The 4461-nt window shown below is 40.6% G+C and overlaps 1 long non-coding RNA gene across 1 annotated transcript; it reads left to right on the top strand.

The window, feature by feature from the left end:
* The first annotated feature begins 1513 nt into the window (after positions 1 to 1513).
* LOC147315873 (uncharacterized) lies at positions 1514 to 2827 on the top strand. The gene is made up of 3 exons (XR_015124322.1): positions 1514 to 1756; positions 1842 to 1953; positions 2034 to 2827. It is a non-coding gene; the product is annotated as an uncharacterized LOC147315873 (long non-coding RNA).
* Positions 2828 to 4461: the final 1634 nt, after the last annotated feature.

The raw sequence follows: 4461 nt of genomic DNA, 5'->3' as shown, positions 1-4461 counted from the left end.
TACCAAGAGGTCCTCTGTCTAATGAGTTTTAGACATTCACTTCAGCTCAGCTCAACATGACTTCACAAAGAGACCTCCACATTTATAGGGGAATAACTCGAAAGACAAAACGAAAAAAAATAAATAAATTAGAGTCTGAGATGAGTCTCCTGGTTAATTGTCCATTGCCCTGGGACTCTGGCTGAAACCATGGCTCATTGAATTTCAGCCAGCCCTGATACAAAGAGAGATGATTATTGCATTTTATCTCTTATGTGGAGCTTTTTACAAAGTCATTTATGTAATTAAATATTAGTAGTTGTTGTTTTATCACCCAGTCATTAAGAGCAACAGCTGAAATTCAAAACCCTGTAAAGGAAAAATCACTGATGCAAGTGAGGAAATTATTGGGTATTTTTCAGTTTAATGAAAACAATTTCTTTTCATTTTGACATTACTAATTTGGACTTATTCATGTAAATAGCGAATGTTAAAATCAGCACTGTCTTCAATCACCATTATAGGCTGTTGTTAATAGGCTAGTGATTGCAACAAACAAACAAAAAACCAAAAAAAGGAGTAAAACTCAGTCACGAAGTGTTTTTTTGTGTTATATATAATTTACTTAAATAAAAATTATACAGTATACACTGAATGTAAAGGACACTTACAAGTGATGTCTTATTGAGCAGGCAGAAGGAAGCATAAAATATGTCAAATCATAATATTCCTTTTGTATGCTGTGCAAGCTACCAGTTAAAATGAAACGGTTATAATGAGCAGCTATTGAAGAAAATCATAAATCTTCTTTGTAAGTGCCAGCTAGTATACCAGTGAAACCGCTTGGAAGGATAAATGATTGAAAGCACAAGGTCAAAAATCTGTCTTTGTCAATGACGAGTCCATGCTCTTCTCCAGTCTGTGTTCTGGGCCCTGTTTCAGGAAGCCGGTTTAGTGGAAAAACTGAGTAAGTATACCCTGAGTTAACGAAAACTCTGGGTTTTCAGTTTCACAAAGCGAGTTCAGCTGAAGCCTGAGTGAGTCACTATGACGACACACGCCGTGAAGCTAACCTGCCCCCTAGCAGGTTTACTACAACTAACCCTGACTGTCTCCGCCCCTTTGTCGGAAACCTGACAGTAGGAAGTGTCAGACATGGCGTGTCCCTTCCTTGAAGAGCCAGTAGATCGTGAAGCCCAAATTCTCCGCAGAGCTCTCCGCCGGGAGAGAGTGATCAGAGCGCGTTTGGACATTTTATCATTTCCTGATGATTGTCTGTGCGAACGTTACCGTTTCTCAGCACAATCTATAATTTATTTGGATAACATCCTCAGGCCATATATTACGCATGTGACACATCGCGGACATGCTCTCAGTTCTGTACATATTATTTGTATTGCACTTCGGTTTTTTGCAAACGGGAGCTTTCTGTATAATATTGGTGACGCTGAGCACGTTTCCAAGGCTACCGTCTGTCGGGCGGTCAGGAATGTTACAGTTGCACTGAAACGTCTCCTGTACACGTTTGTGGTGTTCCCCGGTCATAGACCCACAAGATTCATCAAAGAGGGATGCCACAAAATTGCAGGTATCAGGATGACCAAAACTTAATTTATGATGTGGTGATACTTGAACTACTACTTAAATTTTACATTTATTTTCAGGGTTCCCAGGCGTGATTGGCTGTATAGATGGTACTCACATTCCAATCATTGCTCCTTCAGTAAATGAAGGAGACTATGTGAACAGGAAGTCTTTCCACAGCATTAATGTACAGGTACATAGTTCCCTGTAGCATTTCAAACTAACAAATTATTTCATCATAGTAATGGATGCTAATTTGTGTTCTCTGCACTGTGAAGATCATATGTGATGCTGCCAACATTATCACAAATGTGGAAGCCAAGTGGCCAGGCTCTGTCCATGACTCACAAATATTCCGTGAATGTACACTGAGCACAAAATTTGGACATGGTGAGTTGAAAATACTTTAAAATATATAAAGACCAATTGCTTCAGGGACATTTGAACTGAAGTGTATCCTTCTGTCTTAGGAGAGTTCACTGGCTACTTGCTTGGTGATAGGGGGTATCCATGTTTACCCTATTTGCTTACCCCTTACTCTGACCCTGAACCGGGCCCACAGCATCGATATAATCTGGCTAATTGCAGGACAAGAGCCAGAGTTGAAATGACTATCGGAATGCTTAAGGCCCGGTTCCAGTGCCTGCAAAGACTCAGGGTCACCCCAGAAAGGGCATGTGACATTATTGTGGCATGTGTGATTCTTCACAACATTGCCACAATTAGAGGAGAACACTGTCCTTCTGAACCAAACAGCAGTGATCCAAACCATGAACATCCTGACCCTCCCACGGACATACAAGATGGAAGAGCAGTCAGAGACACCATATGTCACAATCATTTCTTTTGACCCATCACCTCAACATGTTGAAAGAAGAATAAACAGATTTTTTGTTCAACTGGCTTTATTGGTCACCTGTGTTTCCTGTACACAAAGTATTAAAAGATGTAAACCTCATAAAGTGTCTCTGTTGCTTCCTCCTCTGTAACAGCTGTCAATGTTTCTTCATTATTTTCCTGTAGTAAAGAAATAAACAACATTGCTGTTCTACTGTAAACTCATATAATCTGTGGAGTATTACTCACAACTGCATGTTGGTCTGGCTCAACAGGAGGCTGCACCAGATGCAGTACACCACCACCATCAACTGATAGAATATGAGGTTTATACAGGTCACTTATAACTTACAAGGGACCAAATGGCAATTAACAAACATACCAAGCACCTTACACTTCATTGTCATTATGCTCTCAAAGACAACCAAGACTGAGGGAAAGCAAAATCAGTAGGTAAATAACTTCACTACAAAATAATCCATTATGGTAAAGAGTTTATCAAATGAATGAGTAGCACTGCAAAGGTGACTGTGAAGAAAGGATGTATGCACATCATGTATTATTTTGAATTTACCCCCTATGTAGGCACTTGTGTCTTGCGGGGTTATTGACTCAGAGGATGTCCCCGCAGAGATGCCTTCGGCCACAGGGCGCCCACTGTTTTGGCTGAGGGCCAACTGCTCAGCCTCTGTGAGTGGTGGTGGTGGTGGAGGACCCCCACCTGTTTTTCGGGCCTCCGCTTTTTTTCTGTTGGCTATAACGGGTCACATTTGAGCATACAGAGTAAGCAAATATGTACTTGTAATGTGCTCAGATAATTTCAATAAGTGCTTACAGAAAGAAAATTAATGTAGCCTCTAACTGCAATTGATTTACATCGGACAAACAGACCAAGCACTATGGCTCATAATACAATTACACCTTACCTGTTTGGACTATATTTTTATATTTCATTTTTACTTGCTGCCAGGAACGTTTGGGGCCTGTTGGGTTGCACCTGCGCTCACATCACGTCACAAAATAAAATGTATAAAATAACAAATAAAATAACATATGATAAAATAACGTGTTAAATGGGTGGAAATCCCTAGATCAATGTTTAAATTAACACTCACGCATTGACTCTGTCGGCTATGTTTTGCCATGCATGCTCACTTTCTTTTGCAGCTGTCGCTGTGTTACTTTTTTCCGCGGAATTTGCATGTTATCGGCATATGCTGCCATCAGAATTTCGGCCTCAAGCGCTGTAAAATACATTGACCGCGCCTTCTTTCCCTCCGTCTCCATGGTGACTCGCTTAATCTGTGCTCCACTGATCAGGGCTTTATGTATCCTCGTCCGCGCGCTTCACTTGGGGTTAAAGCAACTCCGCGTTGACTGAACTACTTGTTATCAGCCTTTCTGAAACCGAATATTCCGAGTTGGACAGTTCGGGGTTACTCAACCCTGCGTATCGTTTTTCACTCTGAGTTTTCTAAACCGGCTTCCTGAAACAGGGCCCTGGAGTTATGAGGCCAACCTTTGTATTTACTCTGTGTAACCTCATTGAGGATCAGATGAAGCCTTTTGTGAGACTTTCTGTGTATTTTAAAAGGTGTTTTGAAGAGTGACTGCCCTACATTTAGACAGAATTTTTTAACTCATATTTGCAGGGTCAACAATGTAAAGCAGTTTCTGGTGGAACTGCTGCATATAGCACCACAAGACAAACACTAAAAACTAAATAACTGCTTTGAGTTCACTTGCTAGAGGGAAGCCGTTTGTTTTCTCACTGATTTAAAGAGAACACTCGAAGAAAACACTTGAATCACGGGTGATCTCTAAATGCGAACTGTGTAATCAGTAAGTGTGACTATTTCGGTGAAGTTCACACACTTCAAATGGTGCCATCTCTTTTATCTGCCCTAAATCTGCACAATTTAAAAGGCAATTCTTGACCAAGAAATGTGCTTTATGTGCCACTGTTTAAAAGAAACAGCTTTTTAGATGTATGAAGAATTAAAATCAGCCTAAGGGGGAGAGAAGAGACTGAGATGGAGATTCTATTTATGAGGGAAGAAA

Source organism: Aulonocara sp. 'chitande type north' Nkhata Bay, linkage group LG13, assembly GCF_057382095.1.
Source record: "Aulonocara sp. 'chitande type north' Nkhata Bay isolate Kocher_YH1m ecotype deep benthic linkage group LG13, A_spYH_male_GT1.1, whole genome shotgun sequence".
In the NCBI taxonomy this organism is placed as follows: domain Eukaryota; kingdom Metazoa; phylum Chordata; class Actinopteri; order Cichliformes; family Cichlidae; genus Aulonocara; species Aulonocara sp. 'chitande type north' Nkhata Bay.
The sequence above is the reverse complement of the archived record's forward strand: the minus strand, read 5'-3'. Positions and strand labels throughout refer to the sequence as shown.